At 32.2% G+C, this 24703-nt stretch overlaps 1 protein-coding gene across 4 annotated transcripts in view; it reads right to left on the reverse strand.

The window, feature by feature from the left end:
• LOC125050973 (sodium channel protein 60E) overlaps window positions 1-20830 on the reverse strand; it is a 132943-nt gene extending 112113 nt beyond the window's left edge. For all 4 annotated transcript variants that reach the window (XM_047651090.1, XM_047651082.1, XM_047651105.1 and 1 more), the window contains exon 1: window positions 20641-20830. The gene's annotated coding sequence lies outside the window, so the exon portion shown is untranslated. The remainder of the gene's footprint in view (window positions 1-20640) is intronic.
• Window positions 20831-24703: the final 3873 nt, after the last annotated feature.

Here is a 24703-nt window from a genome sequence, read left to right on the forward strand (position 1 = left end):
TCTTCTATTGTTTGCTACTTATTGAGGAAACCGAGTGAACATTATATATTTTCTTTTTGAATATTTCATTTCAGTGGTCATTGATTAAATAGAGTCTGGCTAATGAAAGAAGATAACGAAAAAGCGCGGCAAATTCAAAAAAAAAATGTATGGTATCCCTAGAAGTTTGATACATTTTGTGGATTAAACTTACTTGATACTTGATTTTATTGTCTTTTACTATTGATACTTAAAATTACTAGCATTGCATGGAAAACTTAAACTATATTTATTATAAAACACAACTTTATTCGGAATAATCAAATAGTTTAGGCTATTATACCTGTTAACTATTCGGAAAAAATATATAATAGAAATAAAAATGAGTAATTGCATGAAGTATCAAGACAATAAATCATACTAACCTAAGAAATACGATGACATTCTGTGTTGCCATCAGAAAGTTTTCAAATAAATCAATTATCTTCTTTCATTAGCCAGACTCTATCCCACAAATAAACTGTCATCGCCCTAATCTGTGTATGGAATGCATCAGCTGTCACTTATCACTATTGATCCCGCCGCCGAATTTAATTCCTTTTCTTTTATTGCTAAAGTGCGCTCGTTGCGTTATAATTATGGAGCTATACAATTGACAAACAATTTAATGTCGACATCAAATAAATTAAATGAATCTGATTTTCAGCATTTTATTAAGATTTTTTTAAATAATTTTATTAAGATTTTATAAAATAATTTTATTGATATTTAGGTAAAGAGATGACAAGCGTAATAACTATTTACATCTGTATACATATCGTGATAACTGAACATATATTGGGCCGGTATATTCACATAAAAATATATAAGTAATGTTATTGGCTATACACGTATTTAATATCAATATAGTGCCTCAGCGGGCATGTTCAATCAGTCTCGCATCCGGCGGAAGTCCTCTCGAGAGTTCCACAGAATATGCAACTATAAAGCGTTGTCTATGCATTAACTAATATTGTAGGGGAGACCGGGTACAAAAGTAACAGCGGGTCGAAAGTAACAAATGCTCTCCAGATTCACCCAATGGGCGAAAACAGCTTCGCCGCCGTCAGGCGATAGCTGAGAGTGCCCCCCTCACTTGTAGTTAGTCGCCGTGTACTCCACGCACTGTTAGGTTATGTGAGAGGATACTACGTGTTTTTACAAACCAAAACTAAGTTTTTCGATATTTTGTTATTTAATGTTTACATAGTCGTAAAAGGATGGTAGTAATCTGAATGTTTGCATATCTATTTTTGATTAGATTGATTGTACATTGTTTAAATTTGATTTTGTTTAGCATGTTCCGTTTTTAAGTTATATTTCATGTTTCAACAAAAATGAGGAAGGGTACAAAAGTAACATAGTCCTATGGGTACACAAGTAACAAACAAACCTAGCAAGATTGTTGCTCAAAAAGGAACTAAACAAGTAGGTGCAGTAACCTCAGAACGTGGATGATTAGTAACTGTTGCTGTTGCGATTAATGCTCAAGGAAGACATATACCTTCTTTTTCGTATTCCCATTGAAACAATTCCAAGACCACATGATTCTTGAGGGTCCTGTTGGTTGTGTCGGAGCTGGCAATGCTAGTGGATGTATGCAGAATGCAGAACTTTTACTTTTTAAATAAATAATTGTTGATTAAAGATATAATATTGTATTAATTACCAACCTCTTCGTCTTGTTACTTTCGACCTGCCTATGTGGTCGAAAGTAACAACTGATGTTTTTTTTTTAACTGTCTGTTTTTCATATAAAACACACCATAGTAAAATAAATCGAGCTGCTAGTGTAAAGAACATAAACTGAATTTATATATGGTTATATTAATTTAATGACAATATTAAAACCTAGCCACAAATCAAGTGTGAAGTACAAAGTGTTACTTTTGTACCCGGTCTCCCCTACATTTACATATTTACTTCATTGCTCATGCTACAAGATGATGAAGTCTATGCCAATATTGTAATTTCTTATATTTGGTCCATGATGATTGTTGTGAGGATGTGTAGAAGCGATTATATTTCAACTATTAAAATTTCATTTAGTATTTACCTTCATTATACATAAATGACCTGACATGGTCTTGTTCTTGTTGTTGTTATTTAATGAAATTTAAATAAAACTCCTCATTTGTTTTATTCTGACAAGATAGTTACTTCAAAAACTACTCAACATATTTTAATAATAATAATTAATTTGCAAGAATATGGTACAAGTATGTTATAGTGATACAATCTAAAGCTCGCATATTCTGCCACGCATAATGGCGTGCAAATTTGTCTTCAAAGGAATGTTACATAGAAGTTATATTATGCGTCATATCTTATATTATTTGTAGTGATAAAATATTATCAAAATATAATATTACAAATTTATAACGTCTATTCCCGTTTTGATAATATAATAAATGATAACTAACGCTAAATCGCAATGTACAGATATTAATATATCGCCTTGGGCAAAACCTCAAACAAATAATTAAAAATACGACATAAAATGACCTCATTCATCAAGATATAAAAATTAAAGATCAAATGAAATCCGATCGAATAACAAAACCACGAGATCATTCAACAATAAAAATGCCGGTTTCACGCATTTTACGTCCGTATAAACATTTCGAATAAACACACCACTAAAATGTTTCAATTTCATACAGAATTTTACGAACAAAATATTTTTTAGTTTACAACTGTAAGTGACCCACTAACCCCTTTGAAGGTATGCTAATTTCAGGTCAAGTATAATATAAGAGCTGGTTGAAAGTTGTTTTTTGAGGCATTTTTCTGCCAGACATTGAGGAGAACGGTCCTCTTTGATGCGTTGCCTTTATGATACTTTCTGTATTTTAAAGAGAAATAGTCTTACCGGCTTAAACAGATTTTAGAACATAAAAAAATATTTTTATAAAATCAATAGAAAATTTTACATAAATCTACTAGCTGCCCCCGCGAAATTTGTTCCTCCTTAATGTGATTTTACTTAGCCTACCTCTTTAGTACATACCAATTTGGATGATTTTGCTATGCCACCCCAGAAACTGTTCTGAATGTGTTCCGGAATAAATATTTTTTCAGGTGGTTCTGTGAATTTTTCTCTCGGAAGAAAAAGTAGGCGTTGATCGTAAAGGGGTGAAAATGAAGGGTTGTATGTATTTTTGTAGGTTGTATCATAAAAAAATAAAACCAAAAATGTTTGTCTAAAAATTTAAAAAATTGGGGTAAACACCCCTTATCACTTTTTGAGGGGTTTGAAAGATAGATAGTAGCCGTTTCTCAGACTTACTGAATATGCATAAAAAATTTCATAAAAATCGGTCGAGCCGTTTCGGAGGAGTATGGAAACGAACATTGTGAACGAACGAGAATTTTATATATATTATAGAAACGATTCATGAAAATCTATATAATTGTTTCTATGTGTGTCTAGTCCTGTCTATGATTATTTAAAATTCAAAACCGTCGAGGGATTTATGGTCGCGCCAGTTGTCGTTGTCAACATAACCTTTATTGTTATGTATGCGAGTAGCTTAGCAGTAATCTCATACTTTTTGTGAACAAATAACATTACGGGTGCCTGGCGAATTATATTAAATAGTATAACCGCCACGCCGTTTTATTTCCGAGTAGAGTCTATCATAGTGAATGTTCCGTCATCAGGGCTATGATAATACTATTTCATATGAAATATTCTAATTTAGGATGCCCGTAATTATGTGTTAGTACATGCAATATATCCACTATTATACGTTTTGGTTGAATAGGTCTTAATTATTTTGATTTAGTGCCTAGCGGATCTCATATAAATAAGATAATTGGTCGCTAAAACGCTGGCAAATGTAACTCATTTATAGAAGTTCTATTGCTTTGATATGAATTGCTGTTCATGGGTCTCGCTAAAACTCAATAATTTCTGCACCAATTTGGATGTTTATAATCTTGAAATATTTGTGGAAGTTCAAAGAAGGTTTAAACAGTGGGAATTATAAATAATTAGTAAAAAAAAATACTATAAACGACATTAATTTGAATTTTCGAATAAAAACTGTTCCTAGCTGGGAAATTCTTGATGTCTTTTGTCTGTTAAGAAATGAAAAAATGTCAATTGTTCGTCATATATTTATTACCATTAGTTTGTTCCATAGCTGTAGTACGAGGTCCGATCTCTGCGGGCTGTTTTAAAAATATGTATTAAGGACACATATATGTAGGTAATACGAAATTCACCACATCATAGTATGTTATAAATACAAAAACAAACCCAATAAAACTTTCTTTGAATCCTTTATTAAACATGACGAAGCGCGTTGGCCAATCAACTAAGTCAACATAATTTATACATGAATATTGCTGATTACGCCACTGTTTTCCTTCAGAATGAAAAATAATACGCCTTCGTAACAGTGCGGCGTATATATTCTGCATTATACCGCATTCCCTAATACAAAAAATATTCAACGGCGCCTTTCGCCCAGACGTTTGGCTGATATTATAACTGTATTATTAAGATATACATTGTTTGTTGAATATTTATCTGCGTAGCACATATTTATAGAAGTAATTAAACAATATTAACCCGTCTTGTATACCTACAAATATTATTTCTTCAAACTTCGTTACATTATAATAAAAACAAATAACATACATTACTAGGGATGCAACGGGTGCATGCTAACAAGCGATCTCTTCCAGGCAACTATATAAGGGAGAAAACGAAAAAAAGAAATACAAGTAACACTGAATACAATATAATACAATTGCCAAGCTTAATCTAAATTTAAATTAAAAAATTAATGAAATAAACTAAAAACTAAAATCTGACGGTTCATGAATTACAATGCAAAAGACTTTTAAATGAAGTAAGAGAGTTAGAAAATTCTCTAGCTCTTCTAGAATGGACATATAAATGTAGTATATCTCGAAAACAACTGAAGAGGTGACTGCGACAAATTTGGAATCTTGGACTGTTCCCAAGGAATATACCTAAATCAAAAAGGGTCATGACTTTTACTTTCCATTTGCATAAGGAATGTTTGCAGTAAATTTAATTTATCGGCAAAGATAAAAAAATAACAACACATATGGAAACCTAACAATATAAACCAATGAAAATGCATTTAAATAGCCTCATAAAGAGAGTAATTAAAAAATAAATAATGGATGGTCTGCTAAACTTTAAGGTGATCGTAAAATTTTTGGGGTATTTTTATATGTAACTTTGTGTGTATCAAACATTTTTTACAGTTTTTATTACAAACGAATTTGAAAATGTCGAATTTCACTTGTTTTCCTATTCATGGTAAATATTTGTTACGATTTTTATTACAAACATTCAACGTAAAAGTCGAAATTTGCTTGTTTTCCTATTCATGGTATCAGTAAAGTGCCATAACTACATAAAAATGTATTTAATTACATCTAAGTTGTTGAATATTTACCACCATTTTATTTATTAAAAGTTGCGCGTAAGCAGCTGAAATAATTAATGCTGCTTTCGCGCATCTGCATTACACTACAAGAGAGAAACTGACAATTATTAAAGATCTACGAAGTGCGTGTGACTGTGTTTATTACTTACACATCCATTAATAATATTAGTAACAAATATGAACCTATATTGCTCAGAGATAATGTAGCATTCTATATGAAACATTATATTTGATACAAATTAATTTATATTTAATAATGATTCAATTAAAACCAAAAAAGGAAAAGTGGAAATAGGCCGGTCACATTACCCGCATATTGGTCAAAAAGACCCTTACTTGGAATGGCGCAGTGGGAAGAAAACAGAGAGGATGCCCTCCAGAAACCTGGGAAGATGGAATAAAAGGGGTAACGGGGAAGGATTTGAAAATTTGGAGAAGGCCTTCATTCCGTCGGAGGACGTGTACCTACTACGAGGAAGGTTAAACAGAATGGACTTTATGTAATCCTGATTATGTAAACCTCGAATAGAGGCAATTTATTTTTTATTTTTATAATAATTTAATTGTAATCTTTTATATTGTTAGTACAGTTTTATAAATATCATCGTGCGGAGGTTATTTATACTTTTTACAGCTCATTAAATCGATCCACTTTATGCGTCAGTACATTGAAGAAAACGTGTATAATTAATTTTGACCTATTGTCCTGTAACAGTTATTAATGTGAAAATCTATTTTGTTCTAAATTGTGTTGGTTCTGTTTGCATTTCAAAACAAAAAATCATTAAATATTTGGGAACCTTTACATTTAACGTGCTTTTCATTAGCAAGGTAAATTAGTTAGTTGAACATATTACAAAGAAACTTATACAAATTATAATAATATCACAAAATATACAGACACAGATACAATTAAAGCAGACACAAAATGGTGTTATTTATGGTCAATTTTCAAACATTTTTCATCTTAGAATCTCATGTCGCATGTACTAGGAGGTCATAGAGGGCAAGGCGGTATCGACCGGGTTATACTCGACCATACAGCCCTCACGCGAATAAATGATTATGGAAACACCCTATTTACCCATTTCACTACAATGCCTACTAACACGGTTTCCGTATAGACGTCAAATACAGTAATTGACAGGATTAAATGCTCTATGGTTATTTCTAATAGTCTAAACCTCCGGATATAGTATCATTAAATCGTACTCTGGGCTAATGCTAACGACAATTCGTAGCTGAGTTGTTCATAATAAAGATATTTTATTACTATTAATCAAATAGTTTGTTTGATTTATATCTATATTTGATAGATTTTAGCGTGTTGTTCCCACGAGAATGTAAGTGCGTGCTTCTATTTCATCATGCTTACTGCTGATAGGGGACAAATCTTTGTTTTTAACATTTTTTTTATTATTAATTAATTATTAATTACTTAATCACGTGGAAAATGGTATAATGGTTGCAGATCCTTACAAACATTGTGTTATTGCCAGCTGTTCTTCTTGTCCATTCTACGCCCTTGTTTTGAGAACTGGAAGTAAATGTAAAATTAGAAGCATTTAATATGTATTTCTTTCTTGATGTTTATAAGTGTAAATTGTGTTACCTAAATGAATAAATGATTTTGGCTTTGACTTTGAATACTGTAAATGTTTAAAAGCTTTTATGTACGACCTTGACAATTACGATAAACACTTCCCTAAATAAATTGATAAACCTTATCAATCCAATTCAGAAAAGCATTTTTTTAGATACGCTCTTTAGATATGACTAAACACTTCAAAATGTATGATAAGAATATTTGTACTGAGCCTGGGCTATCTGTGCATAGCTCTGATGCATCTTTGAACTCTGAGGTCCTACGATCGTATTACAGCCCTGCGATTCTGTAACTCACCAAATGCCAAATCATAAAATGATTGCTTCAAGACTGATTTCAGAGCGACCGCCAATGCGAAAACCGCTGTGTGAGTTCGAAAAGTGAGTTACAGAATCGCAGGGCAGCTGTGATCTATTAAGACATACTCGTACGGTGAAAAAAAATCGTGTGAAAACCGAACAGACTTAAAAATCAGACGGCTGATCATCTACTTGCCTAATACGGAAAATTTATCAAATAAACACATGGATTAATTACTAAGAGGTAAAAATACTAAAAGAGTGATGTATTAATTCCTATTAGTAATGCTTGATTTAAAATACGTATTATACTGTATGCTATCAAAAGTCAAAAATGACACATGTAGGTGTTCATGTAGGTAACACAATGTACACTTATGAACGTCAAAAAAAGGAATATACATTAAATGCTTCTAATTTTACATTTACTGCCAGTTTTCAAATCAAGGGCGTAGAATGGGAGAGAAGAACTGGCAATAAACTCTCTGCCACTCTTTTTAATAGCCAAGTTTTTTGTTTTACACAACGTTTGTAAGGAGCTGCAACCATTACACTATGTTCCACGTGACATCTTAAGTCATAAATAATAATAAAATAAATTAAAAATAAAAATTGTTCTTCTATCAGCAGGAGGCATGGTGAAATAGGAGCACGCACTTACATTCCCGTCACTTTGTTGTCATAGACCCGTATTTTGATTATAAAATTCCCTAGTAAATTCAAAAGAAAGAATTAACAATATGACGCATTTTATTAACGATGCGAACAAAGCTCGATCCACTTCACACTATTTCAGATCTTTAATGAAGCGAGCCTTGTAGTCTGAAAAACATCGTTTATGCTAAAGTTGTTGTTTTATTTATACGCCATACTTATAAGGGGACGCATAATTTCTATTTTTACGAATTTTATTGTATATAAAAACATGCGTCTAACATACAAACGATGCTACATAAATAAAATATAACGGAAAATGATTATTCAGAAGGAAACTGTAGAATTTTATTCAACTTTTCAGTGAATAGATAAACCGTAAATTTTCATCCGAATATAATACAAGCAAATATAAAAGAAAATCCGACACAGGAGACTTTTAAATATGTCAGGGTTATAATTTCAACCTTTCAGCCGTATAACATTTTTAGAATATTTGCGACGAGCCAGCTTTATACGCATACTAGCATTCCTGGAAAAATACCGCTTAATGAAAAATTTAATATTAGGCTTACGAAATGTATTCTTATTTATTGTTTTAATTATATATATACCACACTTTTTGAGATTTTAAAAATAAATAATAAGGTGTATTACTTCGCAAAAGTCGAGATCTAAGAAGTTTTGCTACCGAAACTGATTGACCTAATTTCCTTTTCATTTTTATATATTTTTATAACATTCTGTCAAATTCAATTCAGTCAGGTGGTCATGTCAGGTTTAGGCTATGATGGAAAGAAACAAATAAGTACTTAAGTAAAAATAATTAAATTGTAGTTAAGGCTATAGTGTTTATGTTTTAGGCTTTTATTTTTTTACGTAACGTAATATATAATATCTAATACTGTGTTTGTTAAAAGTGCTTTAAGTTAAAATCAACTGTTGAGTGTGTCCAAAATTTAACTTTCTAGTAGATTTTTAAATTATATTTGAGTTTTATTCAGGAAACATATCATAACTTTGGTTGGTTACTCATTAAATAACAAAAACGGGTTACCGTTCAAAAACTTTACCATAAACAAATATTAATTAAACCGGCTTTAAAGCGCTTGATCCCTAAACTTTGCATACGAAACTAACGGATCGTTTAACTTTTGACATTTGTAAAGTCCAAGCAAATCAAGAATAGCGTTTATTAAATTTTTATTGAGGTAATTTTATAATGTTTTACATTACATGAAATGATTTCAATTTAGTAGTCTATAAATATTTATTTGTTTATTTTATTGTGGTAATAAATTAAAGTAAATCAGTGGCGCAAAATAAAAAATAAAATATGTTTATTATGGAATATAAGTATCACTTATTCCACGTCATTAAATTTGTACCAGTAGACATCCCTACTCATCGGCAAAGAAGACAGAGGGTGTAGGCCGAGAGAAAAAGCCGGCGTAAAAAACTGTCGGTACTTTTTAAGAACCTGTATCTGTTTCATGATTATTTCTCAATCTAATAGGCAAGTTGCCTCCTGTGCCTGACACACGTCAACTTTTTCTGTCTAAATCATGCCAGTTTCCTGACGAAGATTTCCTTCAGCATTCGATCGATTTAAGTGCCCACATAGAAAGAAAGTTTATTGGTGGTCGAACCTACGACCTCAGGGATGAGAGTCGCACGTTGAAGCCACTAGACCAACACTGCTCTTGTGGTAATATGCTAATAAATTCTAAAATATGTAAAAAATTCATAATAGAGCCGAATACTGCGATATTGATTTAAAAATGTCGTGCAAGATATCTCACGTGAAATAATACCACAAGAATTGAAGCTGAATATAAAGTTGTCAAAAATGTAAAACTGGCATTTGATATTGGGACACGTACCATAAATTGAGTGCAATGGAGTGTGACTCGATGAAATGTTACTGTTAAAAATGACTGCAACGTGCTTTATGTGAAATAATATTATTCATAACTACAACCTGCACTGCAGATGTCAATTGTGTACAAAGTCCAAGGGGAGTCGAGATAAACCATAAATAATATTTTTTATTATAAAATTATTTTTCAAATAATTTGACACCTTGATTGACCAGGTAGGTCCTCGGATGGAGGAGATATTCTTGAACATAACAATTTATTACAAGAGTTATGTAACCTAACATTAGTCAGTTCATATTAAGCCAATAAATTGTAAAACATCAGTTAAGTAATAAATGTGCCCTCTAGTTTTTAACCTCTGATATATTGTGATATAACATTCTCGTTCCCGATGATGATGTCTAAGAGGTCTACTACACTTATATTCTTTATATTTAACAGAAGTGTCACTTAGTTTTAAGAACCCTTAAATAAGCCAAGTTAGCAGTGTTGGCCTAGTGGCTTCAGCGTGCGACTCTCATACCTGAGGTCGTAGGTTCGATTCCCGGCTTTGAAGCAATGAACTTTCTTTCTATGTGCACATTTAACATTTGCTCGAACGGTGAAGGAAAACATCGTGAGGAAACCGACATGTCTTAGACCCAAACAAAAGTCTTACCTTCAAACAAAGCGTATCATTTATTTGAACATCCTTCCAACCGTAACCGTTACTTAACTCAAGCCAGTTTTTAAAAACTTTTACTATGTGTGTTGAGACCGTTGCCAGAATTAAAAAATCAATATTATTAATTAACTCTATTAGATTTTTATGCAGACATTTTGTCATGTCTCTGGCTCATCTAAATCAAAATATATTTTTTTCAAATAGGTAACACTATGTATATATGAATAAGAAAATAAATATATATGAGCATCGCAGAAGATATATACATAGGCTCTTGTTACACCTATATAATGACTGAAATACATACACAGATTTTCAAGACCTGTTTTCAAGTATTCAAGCTACTGAAAAACAATTAGTTAAAAAGGCAATTAGCCACTCTCTACTCAACGTAGCAAACGTTTCTGTCGAAACTGTAATCTCATCGACAATTCCCTACAAGATTAAATGTCATGTGCCTTAATGGAATATATTTTGTCTATGAATCTTAGTATATCAATATCACGCAGCTCAATTTGTTCATATCATCAGAGTTAGATAGTTAGTATTTATGCTTAAAGTAGAGAGAGTGAACGTCGCTAAAGAATGAATAGGTGTCTTAAATTTCTACAAATATCAAGAAAAATTACAAACGATATTTCGGCATGGAATCAAAATGCAGTCATAAATCAAAAAACACGAAGACAGTACCAGTGAGACGGGTTAACTTTCTTTCTTATTCGGTAAGCGATTTCCTCTGTAATAAGTGAACGTTCTGAACCAGTGACAATCAGTGCTTGCAAAGTACTGTGAAAATTTCGATCAAAGAACTATTGGAGGTTTGCAGCAATAAGAACATTGTGCAACTGTTTCCATTAGACATTGTGTTCACTAGATTTATCAACAGATTTGCGAGAGTTTTCTAAATCTAAAGAAAAAATAGATTTCAATTGATACGTGTGTAAATTTAATTGAATAGATTTTTTTAATTGAAAGATGTAATATTTACTTATTTAAGAAAAGTGGTTCACTTCTACCTCCTAACGGGAATACGTCGAATTCATCGTCGAGTTTCACTATCGCACGTCAAAGCAGAATACGAGAGCGTTTTTAAGGCAGTTTTTGCCGCGCACCACCAATATGTTGAACCACCTACCTACCCACTGTAGTATTTCCCTACCAAATCGGATCCTTCAAGAAAAGAGCGTACCAATTCTTAAAAGACCGGCTACGCACTCAGGAGCCCTCTGGCATTTAGTGTCCATGGGCGGCGATATCACTTAATATTAAGTGAGCCTCTTGCTCGTTTGCCCCTAGTTCTATAAAAAAAATAACATCAATCTAGTATATACTTACGAATAATATGTATCGTACAATATTAACGTATTTAAAAAGATTTCAAATACGTACGTTTTCGAAGTAATTGGTTTAAGCTATATGAAGCACTTTTAAATAAGTAGGTACGTACGTTTAAAATAATTTATTCTTAGTTAAGTAGAATTTCAGCAATATTTGGACATGGTTTCCAACTCCACTGCATTGCGAAACTACATTTCAATTTGACGTTTTTTATTTTACGAACGCAATTTAGCTCTATACACGTAGTACTCAGTAAATTCTATCTAGAAAGTAAGTAATTAGAAGCACACAAGCACACATTAGAAGCACTGAAATAGAATTATTTTGTATTATTGTATAAATAATCATTCTTAATTAGAATTGTGAACTAGCGTAGAATTGTTAGCTAGCTTAATGACGACACAGATTATTTTCAAGAAAATCAGGTAGGCAATAGAAATAAAGCTTAAATAAAACCTGAATCTACGACTACAAAGACAAAGCGTCATGAGTTTCCCTCCTCAGGATTCCTCTAATTTCCCGAAACACACCAACCAAAACAGACGAATACTATTGACAAATGAAAAACGAAATATCACCACGCTTAGTGACAGAGACCACAAAGTGTTCCAATAATGTATTTTCTGTTTCGTACATATAGCCAAATAGCACATCATTTGGCTTATAAAGAAAAAACTATTAGTTAGAATCTATTTATCAAGTATTTACGGTTTAGGAGTTATCCAATAATTAACAAGCAAAAAATTTGGTCCACAACACACGACATATTACCGTCAATAACTCATTTCAAATAATATATCATCGACATTATTGTCAAAGCAAATAGCCGTGTTATTAAACGTAAGCCAATAAGCCATCAATTCACCCGTGTTGTTTGTTTTTGTATTCCCTAACATTAAGCCTATCGAGTGTCCAGAAATATTACCAATGATTTTCCATGAAAAATATGTTTACTATATACACTAATCAAGCTTTTTACGCACAGTAACTACGCTGTTTAAGAATATAATATATAACCTTTAATATTGAAATATGTGGCTACGTAAAGGTAGAAACAGAGAAGAGTGGAAGCTCTTAGAGGAGGCATATGTCCAAGGACAAGCTGTATAACAAAAATTAACCGGCTTGCCGATTAATTTTTAGTGTTAATTTATTAGTTCTTCGCATTTTCATGTACTAGTATAAGTAATTACACCAATAACGACGTAACACGTATGTAGATTAATAGAATATAATTATATGACCAAAAAAATAGAGCAATAAAGGCTTTTATTATTATTATTTTGATTATTATTGAAGTATAGTGTTAACCATTTCTTTCAACTCATTAATTAAACGGGTTCGAATCGTCGACGACCGATCTCTTTCCGTGCGGCTTGATCCCTTGGCGTTGCGTAGAGATGTGGGGTCACTGCATCTTCCATGGAGAGTGTTCAGAGGAGTTGTTCGGATTAATACCTGCAGCTGAGTTTCATCATCGTCCAGGCAGAATACGGAATTCCATCCGTATCATCTCGATGTCCGTCATTCGTCAACTGAGCATTTTTTAAGGTAGTTTTTGTAGCGCACCACCAGTATGTGGAACCAGCTGCCCACTCAACCAATTCGACTTAGGATTCTTCAAAATAAGAGCGTATCAATTCTTACAAGACCGGCACTCACGAGCCGTCTGGCATTGAGAGTGTCCATGGGCGGCGGTATCACTTAACATCAGGTGATCCTCCTGCGCGTTTGCCCCCTGTTCTATTAAAACAAATTAATTATAAGAACATTAGACGTTATAAAATTATAAGATTTATAAGATTTGGTCCTAGACACTCGATGTTTTATTCACTTTGTGTTATTAAAATCAAACAACTATTCTAAAATTGCAGTTATTAGAAATTTTAAATTAAGAAGGAATCCAAGAATTCTTCTAAAGATAAAAATATTATAAGGTACAGTAGAAAATGATTTGTTGACGTGACAGATTCGTTCAGCAATCGCAGAAAAAGGTCCGAGCCATTATTTTATAGACAATAGACTGATATAGAAGTCAAATGGAATCATTATCCACTCGGGTATAGTCAGAACGATATCGCTTTGTCATTTAATGTATGACGCGTTCGTTTCATTAAAGAGGTCGTTGTGGTGACATACTTTTACTGCGGGTGATTTTTAATCTGTTTCAGAGCGTGGAATTCGAAATTTAAATTTTTAGAGGTGTGAAAAGACTTCACAGTTCTCGTATGTGAGGTAAAAAGATTTTTGAGTTTTACACAGATTTATATGCTGAATTTTTTTAAATATAATAAAAAAAATTAATGTGTACATTTATGCTTTACTTGTCATTTTCAAGTCCATAAATAAATGATTCGAGTATTACTAATGTAGGTACTAGGTATTTTATATATCCATCTCTCAGTGTATGATCTCTGTTAAAACATATATATCTCTCTTATAACTTTGTTCAATAACAAATTTCAAAAGTTGCGCACCTTTGAGGTTTCAAAGGAGGTCGTGGTCCTTGAGGATTATTTCGAAAACTAAGATATCTCCTAAAATATTGATTATATTCATATGATGTCCAGGACCAACATGTTCAAATTAATTAATTTTTATGTGATAAGGATAAATAACATACCAGAAATTTCATTACCATAAAGAGTGTAAAAATATTACACACATAACTAAGTAACTTAACGAAGTTAGCCTCCGTCAGCTTTTAAATGAACATACGGTTTCAAGGAACGATTCGTAAATCCACGCCAAAGCTAAACTTAAGCTGTTGATATTGGCTAAGAAACTTTCAAATGTCGCACTGACTTCATTAACCAGTGGTTATTTAAACTTTGCCACTTAGAATAAAATTTAGTTAATCACATTGTTCCCTACACTGTATGGATTAAATTACGAGTCAATTTTAACATATATGTAACGTAATAAGTACAAACAGCGTACCCTTGATAGGCCAGCATCTCACAAGTGAGTCTTTTGACTTTGTTTTCACATTTATAAAAAAGGAAGAATCTATCAGGATCTGTGACAAAAAGAAAGATTGTTTCACTGAGAATCGAACCTAGGTCATAACGAACTACTGAATTCTTTATTCTATGCATTTCCTGTCCATACAATATCTGCGTTAATGAAAATTGCTAAAATCATCCGACTTGTAAAACAACATTGCTGATTTTCATAAACATTTAAATGATTCACTGGCGAATGCCAAATAATAGAGCCTTTGTAAACAAAACTACTAGTCCTCGACACTACTAAACAAAAACTCCATAGTCATGTAGAATGTCCTACCGAAAACAAAAGCATTGTTTTAGTCAAATGGTAGCCAAAAATTATTCCTAAAAGAATGACATAATAGAAATTGCTATTGTTGCTGTGAAAATCGAAATTGTGACACGAAACACTCCAAAACAGGCGAATGCTTTTCACAAATAAAAGAGGAAAATTCCTTTTTTGAAATATGTGACATGATATCCACGCTTAGTGACGGAGCTTACCACAAAGGCTGTCGCACTGCATATACGAAAACGTACAGAATAGTGCAGTGTTTGTGAAATGAAAGCCCAAGTTTTGTTTTTATATATAGCGTAATACAGGTAATTATTTTTTTCATTATATATGGATATAGATATACCATATAGACGTTATATTTACGTGAAGAAAATTTATTTCTTGAGATATGTTATTATACAGTACAAGCTGTCAAGTATAACTTGGCGTTCTAGTGGCGGCACCTCTTACTCTTTATGTCTTGCCACTTTTCATTATTTTCCACAAAGCTCTCTTAAAAATTATACAAAAAAATACGTAACAGTATATAAAAGATGTTTATATAATTGAACAATGAACCACCGGACTTTACGAATTGATATTTGTCAAATTGCTTTCTTTATTTACTACACACAAAAGACTACTATAAATAACCTTTTTCCAGCGATGGCTAACGCCAAAGCTAGATACGGAAAACACCGGAACCGAACGCTCCATCATCATTTCAATTTAGCTGAAACCTTTGTTTTATAAACCACCCGCACCAATGGACTTTCTTTCTATGTGTGCATTTAACATACGCTCGAAATGTGAAAGCAAACATCGTGAGGAAACCGGCTAGCCTTAGACCCAAAAAGTCGACGGTATGTGTCACCTACTTGATTTTTTTTAAATCTGCACTTCACATCGTACCTACAGTTTTGATAAGATGGGCCCATCCGTCAAAAATTGTGTATAATCTCTCTCTGGTCGACTGGTCTCTGGTTTGACTCTCCTTGCACTTTAATCTGTGCTGACTGCTGAGGCCTGAATTATCATAAGAAGGTTCTGAACTTATGCTCCACTATAACTTTTGTCTGAATAAAAATTCTAAACGTAAATTATAATACAATTAAGAGTAGGTTAATTTTTATAAAGCTCCGAAAGCACATGAAAATTAGCTTTATGAGATTTTCAAAGGCGTGTGTTAACAATCTGTTTAATTCACTGTACATTTTATTTCACTGCGTCGGCTTTTTGTTTTAATATGACACTCCGTAGCTGTATTTTAAGTACTTTTCTGCATACATCCATATCTTTTCTAAATCTTTTTGTAAAAAAAACACTTATTTTGTCGAGACTTTTATTTGAAGTGTCTTTCATAATCCCTAAACTACTCAATTAGTATGTTATATTATCTATATAAATGTAAATTAATCCACGAAATATATGTTCGTTATATTATTGCGTGTGCTCATTATTGGAGGTTATGAATTGAACACTTAGGAAATGAATCAGAAGTGAGAATTTCATTGATAAAACAATGAATTGACTCGGAAACTTTTATTTGGAATTAAAAATTCATTTTTGTGTTAAATAATGCATTTCATAACGCTACAAGTACACGATAACGTTTTTTTAAATAAATTTCGTCATTTTTGTAAATGTATGTTTACGCTGTGATAAAGACAAATGTGCTTTTAAAACTGCGTAAGTTTGTTTTTCTATATATAATATCGAAACGAAATGCGCCCTCAATCAAAAAATTAGATGCTTAAACGAAAATCCTGCAAATAAATTATATTAATCCCAAGCTGTCTCGTTAGTGAGACCGAATACGTTTAACTAGCAAATTTCGGCAAAAACTTAATTACAAATGGTTCTCCACGCTGGCCGCAGTTTGTTGTCATTCCCCTCGTTCAAATACATTAATAACTATGAATAAACATCAATATTGATGTTACTTATAATACTGTATAGAGTTAAAATATATAATTTAAATTTTTGTATTCCTATAAAACCTTAGCCTACAAATAACGGGTAACCTACAAATTATGAAACGAAAATAATTTTGATAACGGATAATACAAGAAAGTAAAAAACATTTTTAAAAAGTTTACCGGTTTTTATAGTCATTAAAATACTGAGCGTTGACTTAATTATGTAGTTCAAAAAAACAATATCGAATATACCTTTTGTTTCACGTTATACAATATGTTTTAATAACATTCTTTTTTGTTTTTTTTTAAGGTATTTTTTTTATTATTAGTTATTTAACAAAACAAGGACCTAAGAACAGAAGTCCCACCTGATGATGTACTACTGCTACCGTTACAATTTCAGTATGAAAGGAACAATCTGCACTCTTAAACTTTACGAGGATATTGCTTGTGAAGTAAATTGATTAACTTTATAAATACTTCATTGACTGTTGAAATGAAACTTTCACGCTGAATGCAAATTGTTTTATTTGCAACTAAATACTTTGGAGCTTTCCTTTATTTCCGTTGACTCGATGTTTGTGTAAAAAACTGTTTCTTTTAAATTTTATTACTGTCTATTTATTTATAAATCAAATCAAACCCAAATTATCTATTCATTTAGGTAACACAATGTACACTTATGATCGTTAAAAAAGAAATACATATTAATTATTACATATATTATTATATTATGCTTCTAATTTTACATTTACTGCCAGTTCTCAAAACAAAGGGGTAGAACGGAAGAGAAGAACTGACAATAAACTCTCAGCCACTCTTTTTAATCGCCAATTTTTTGTTTTACACAATGTCTGTAAGGATTATTAACCATTACGCCATGTCCCACATGACATTTTAAGTAATTAATAAAATAAAATAAATTAAATCAAAGATTTGTCCTCTATCAGAAGTATTCTCGTGGGAACAACACGCAAATACATGTTTGAAATAACTGACATAACTTAATGTTTTAAAAATATTAATTAAATTACCCAACTAAGCAAGAGGCAGCCTTTTCTGCGACGAAAATCAATTCAAATGTCAAAAAAAATCTTAATTCATGTAAACTTATGACTGTATTTTTAAAATTAAAATTTCAACTATCGATCTTAATATTATATAGGTGATGCTAGTATTTTAACTATAATCTTGCGAGCATACATAGTAATAGAGCCTTGACAGGTTTGTTTCAATTATTGAAAATTAAATTAAAATACCGTCCTAAATTCCTTATTGAATACCTTGCAAAGTGGACATGATCTGATATCGGATGCCGGAGAGGCTTCATCCGTCGACGTCATTGCAGACCCTTGGCCTTTGGGAAGATAGAGTGACAAATAATTCTAATTCAATAAGCTTTAGATTTACTCACCTTATTTTGTAAAATCAATTAAATGTTCAATAAGAGTTTAATTGACCAAAAACGTAATTTAAGCAACTTATCTATTCCCATATATCTTGTTGGAACTTACTTGAATTAGGATTCAGTCAAAATCAAAAAAATCAAAATTCGTTTATTCAATTTAGATGCTTCTAAGAGCATGCTTATGAATGTCAACAACGTTTACAAAATTCACGAAAGAGCAAGACTACGCCATCCGTTCGCAAAACTACCAGGAGGCCTTGTTCTGAGAAGAACGGGCAAGAAACTCAGCAAGTTTTGCCCTCCCTTTACATTACAATTATTCAAAGGTAAATGTCATAAACCACAACGTCATTAAAGTTACATAAGTCAATAAAGGATTCAGGCATTATTTTAAAAATGAAAGAGTAGGTATCTTTATCAGCAAGTGTCTTTTTCGCATTAAAACCTTTGCCTCTGCGCCAGAACGTTATATTTATAACATACTTGCGGACGCTTGATTTCTCAGTAAATACTCTAGGTAACGATCAAATTTATTATGATACTATTTGTTAAGTAACTGTTATTAGTAAACAAGCCATCCATAATCATAATACCTTCCGTATTTGTCGGAAATAGGTACCACACAAGCGTTGAGGTAAATTTGAATAAAGGAAAAGTCTTCTTTTAAAAACTATTTTTGCTTATTGATTTATTTGAAAATTTCAAACTTATATAAATGTTTTATAGGCGTTGTTCTGCTTCCAATAACACCATAGTTACTGAAAATACAATGTATAAATTGCGTGATCCATGTCAACTATTACAGAAACCGATATGCCTACATTAAAATCACGAGTTGGAAAGCTATAATAAAATGAAGACAGTGAAAAAATTCGATATTTAATTCGTTGTTTGTCATATTTATATGTACAAAAAATTATTGTATTTTTTTATACTTGTACCAGTGTCGTCATGGGTAAAAAATCTGTTTTCCAATTTACTGGATACCGTGAAGTTTAGATTGGAGGACTTTATATAATCTATGGTAGGCTCTCTATGTGCGTGTAAGACGCACGTCAAGACGCAGTGACGATCGTCAAGAATCAGATTTAGAAAATAATTATAATGGTCGTTAAATGTGATTTCTGTGATAATCCAATATATATACCGAAATTTGCGAATAAAAAATGCCAGCCGCGCTACAACCTTTTAGGTCTGGGCGTCACATTACTAACAGGCAAGTGGGTCAGTCGTTTGTGCCTAGCACACGCCTTCGACTTTTTGAGTCTAAGGCATGCTGGCCGGTTTCCTGACGATGTTTTCCTTCACAGTGCGACAAGTGTGGAAAGTACATTGGTGCACAGCTGAGGATCGAACCTACGTTCCATTCGTTACGTTACTGAGGAATGAGAGTCCCACGCTGGCTCTAGGCTAACACTGCTCTGAAATTTGCGAATAGCGATTATATTTTTCTTTCAACTTCTGCTTCATTAACTAAGTAGAAAACTGTCTTAATACATGAGTTAATAATACAGTTTTTTCATACATATGCTCATTGGGACTATACATTTACCAGCTTGCCTACAAAATAGGCGCCTTGTCTCCATAAATATATATAATATTATCTTTTTCTTACACGAGGCCAAAGTGCAAAAGAGCAAGGCTAAGTTATCATCTTTAAGTTCCAGATTGTCATAAAATATATTATGGTTTACGTTCAAATTATAAAATTAATTATTCTTTTGTTTAGATATTCAAAGCATTTACTAACATTCTTGCAATACCACCAGATTTGTATCTCGGACCTATCTTATTTTAAAGTTTTATGAGTGATCTTTTCTCTCTCTCTTCCTCAAAAATATTGTTTCGCTACCAAGTAAATGATTGGTACGAGAACTGGTAGTCCTTTGAAACATAGTATATCATTTAAAATATGTTTTTGCAGTAAATTAACCCATTCCGATTTATGATTAAACAATAAAGGTTTTTAATAATTAATGAATGAATTCAAACCAATATATTTTATAATTTCATACTTTCTATATTTTTTATGACTACGAAATACAGTTCATGCAATTCATCCGAAACTATTCATACAAATTCTAAAAGTTTCATTGAGAAGTTATTCATGCCGCGTTACCGGGTAAGGCCGGCTCATAAAAAAGATAAAACTTACCCCAAAAAGTCCTATCGAATGTACACTGAACAGGGCATTGTAGGTCAGGATTCCATCATTTCTAACACTATCACTGCACCATAAAGTCATTAACAGTCATAAGTGTTTGTGAATCGATGTTCCACGCAACAGTACGGTGGGTGGTTGAGGTGACGATTGCGGCGCGCGCAGAACGCGAGCTTCTGGCGCGGGACGCGAGGCAGACTGCCCGGGTCCCCGCGTAACAGGGTTGCCAGATGATAACGTTTAATTTTCCTTGGAGCAGCCATATCTACCATTACTTTATAATTTTTGTTTCAGAAATCTATTTTAATACATGATATTGATTTTTAAAATTGTTTTTATAACTCATTGTTCCATTGCAATATAAACTACATTACATAGCAAGTATTAAGGTATACTGATACTTAAAGCTACTATTACTATATAGTTTATTGCACTCCAAATTCGCGAATATTCATTTATTATACTTTTAATGTTTTTTTACTGCGGAGCACGACGTGATCGTAACTCCCGCGACGGAACGACCAAAAGAAGAAAGCTGGAGGAGGCCTATACCCGTGAAGGGGTTCCGATTGACTGCTAGGAGCTGGGATATTAGGGATCGCAAGTAAAAAAATATTTAAAAAAAATCTTAGCTGTATATTATTATTATTATTTTGGTAATGATTGGAAATTAAACGGGCTTTATAACCCAAACCTACAGGAGACTATTTGTAATGTTTGAATATACTGGACTTCGTAAACCCATTCGAACGAATATTCGTTAACCGTTAATGAATGTTTCCTATAGCATAGCATATACAGCTTTATACTACGTATAACTACCACGCAACTTCCCATTGGTGAATGAGACGAATAATATTATATCTGCGTCTCTTGGACTGTATTATTTTTGATGTCATAAAAAGGTTATCAACCATCTGCGCCTAACTCGAAACCATTGTAGTTTTACCGACTCTTTCAAGTAATACGCATGCGCCCCTAATTGCAGGAGCTGCATAGCACATTTAATACTCTGTACTGTTCTGTGATAATATTTTTTCGCTACAAATAAGGCGAGTATGAGCACTGGTCACCCTAGCTAGGCCGCCGCCGCCGCCTCTCATTGCCCTAAATTCGCGCTCCAGAGGCAGCACAATAATTGTAACTGCAGCCACGACGGCCGCACTATCGACCGCGTACCTTTGTGAAAGTAAAAACTTATTCGATCGAATACAATGCGGTACTCCGTCACCGACGCGATCTCAATCCTCTAGGTCACAATATAGCTTAAACTTATCGATTATTTTTAAGTAAGTTTATAAATAACGCCTCGGTAAATGTTTCCATTTCGAGCGTAGCGGCACATTTTAGCTTGGACGGAACCTTTTCGACATATATTTTCATATATTTTAAACTTTTTTAGTACTTCAACTATTTATTAGATAATTTTATGACTAATTTAATTTATGAATATTTTATGAATAATTCTGTATAATACTTATAATAATAAATTCAATACACTATTCAATATAATATTTGTTGTTAAGCTTTGACAAGTGAGGTCTACATTAATGCTACGAAGCTACGACAGTCTACAACTAAAAGCTACGACGTGCTACGCATATATCATTCGTTTGTTATGCAAATTCGTAGTTATTGCGAAATAATTTATGTCAACATTTCCTTAACGCAATAATTTTAATTTGCTATATTTCTACCGAATATTTGGTTTATTTCTGGTGTTTATTTAATAATATACAAACTTAGTCCATTATAATAAAGTATATTATTAATAAAAACAAATAATGAATATTTTGACTCGCCCCATTTAAAAAACTTGTACTAGAATATACTTTTGGCTACTGATAGCGTTTTTTGAGTGTGTATTTCAATACTCGCTTTATTTTCATATAAAGTAATATTAGTACCGTTTATTGGAATAAACGTATCACTAAGTAACATTCATACCAAATCAGGGTATATAATTCTTCGTTGGCACAAAATTTGTTTACTAAAAATATAATTGAAACAGACGTGTTTAATTTTTTTAGAGATATGCTTGAGAACTGGAAATCTAAAGAATGCTTTTGAAAGATAACAATTTTTATCTATAACTTACATATAATACAATATACAGAGATACAAAAAAAAACGTATTGTTTTTTGTTGTATCGGATGTTCGACATTCATTTTGCAATATAAACAAATTTGAATTTATCCAGCTAAAATGCTAACATTTATTTTAATCAAGAATAATAATCTTAACGTATCAAAGGATACCAAGATTTAGCAAGCTTAAACACAGTGCTTATAAAAGCTTTGCACAGACACCTAATTTTGTATGCAAAGCCCAAATTTATCCATAGTAAGCGAGCTAATGCGAATAACCTCTTATCACTATATATTAATAACAGTTTAGGCAATCAAAATACAGGTGCTAAGTGCAAATTTTACTCTAGGGACATTTAGGAAAATGATGTTTACAACGTACGCGTCCACGATCCGCAGAGCGCTTTAAAGTTAATATCGTTACATTACACAATACACACGTTATACTTGGAAGACATAAAAGTTGTAAGACTATTTATATCTCAACGATTCGTAGTAGTAGTGTAAGTTTGCAATCTTTTAAATGTAAGTACAAAATGTAATGTTTTGGAGTCAAATAATGTTTTCAAATTTTTAAAGAAAGAGATCGCTCGAAAGTGATAAAGCCTTCCTTTTTATTTAATAATGTCAAATGTATTATGTAATTTTATTATTATTATTAGGTATATAAAATATTTCTTTACATACAACGAAGTGTTAATTAATAAATAAAGTATTTTTTTTTATTTATTCATTTTATACAATTTAATATATTGTATATACTCATTGGTTTTGTTTTTCAAATATAAAAAGGAGGCCAAAAGTCATTACCGAATGGACCCCACTTTACATTACATACAAAGCCAAGGTAGACCAAGAAATAGGATAAAATGGGATGGTTTAGAGGAGGCCTACGCCGCAGAGGTGACTACTGAATATTAGTTTGTAGGTAGAGTAATTCAGAAGAAATTAAGCCTTATTAATTTATTGATACAACAAACTAACAGATCCTATCACTTTTTCAGGCAACCCAAATGACGAGGAAAGAGAAAAAAAGACTACAAATAAAACCAGGTCTAAAAAATCGATTGATTAAAACGATATATGTGTCTAATTTTAGTCGATAATAACTGAAGTTAACTATTTTATATTTAACAACATAAAACCCCTTTTTTAATAATTTATCAAAATTCCATGTATCACTATAGTAAAAGGCAGTAGAGTACAGCAGTACAGTCAACACGGTCTCTGCGTTATACATTCGATCCTACTGCGCCTAATCGAAAATCGTGTTTGCGTGTTGTAGCATGCGTGAGACTTTGCGATTCCTAAAATACTTATCAGAGCCCCAAGTCCACTCGGACATTCAGTTGTATATCTCATTGAGACAATTTATTCATTATTACATTGAAGAAGTGAATAAACACTTTGTTTTTCAACGTTTTAAATGTGTATACTATTAATTAGTTTGCCCATAGTAATTTTTTGTTAATTATATTGTACAACTAAACAACGGAGGTAGAAAAACAACATAATTAGACATACTATCAAAATACAACTAGTTGAGATGTTTCAATTAGCAAGTAGCCTTAGAAAAAGGAATATAAAAAAAACAGTCCTTAGTGATTCTTGTTTGCTCTGGTACATTAATTTGCTTCTGCAAGCTTCCAATTTTATACAACGAATACTTTGAACATATAAAATTTTTAAACAATAAAAACCACAAGTTTTGTAGCAGATAAGGCAATTATTAATTGCAGAGCAAAGCAAACTGTGACTACCTATTACTACCAAGTTTAAATTTAATTTAAACAAAAGTTTACAATGAGCCAGTTGTGAAAGAATAAAACGTAAAGAGGCGGCGCTGTGAAACGGTGTCTACTTAGTCTAAACTTAGTCCCCGGCAGACCTTAAGTGGACAGAGAGTGCGAAGAAATCCGGTTCAGCTATAAAGATAGACCATTGGATCGAAATCATCAAAACAATAATA

The sequence above is a fragment of the Pieris napi genome, chromosome 1 (genome assembly GCF_905475465.1).
Source record: "Pieris napi chromosome 1, ilPieNapi1.2, whole genome shotgun sequence".
Taxonomy (NCBI): Eukaryota; Metazoa; Arthropoda; class Insecta; order Lepidoptera; family Pieridae; genus Pieris; species Pieris napi.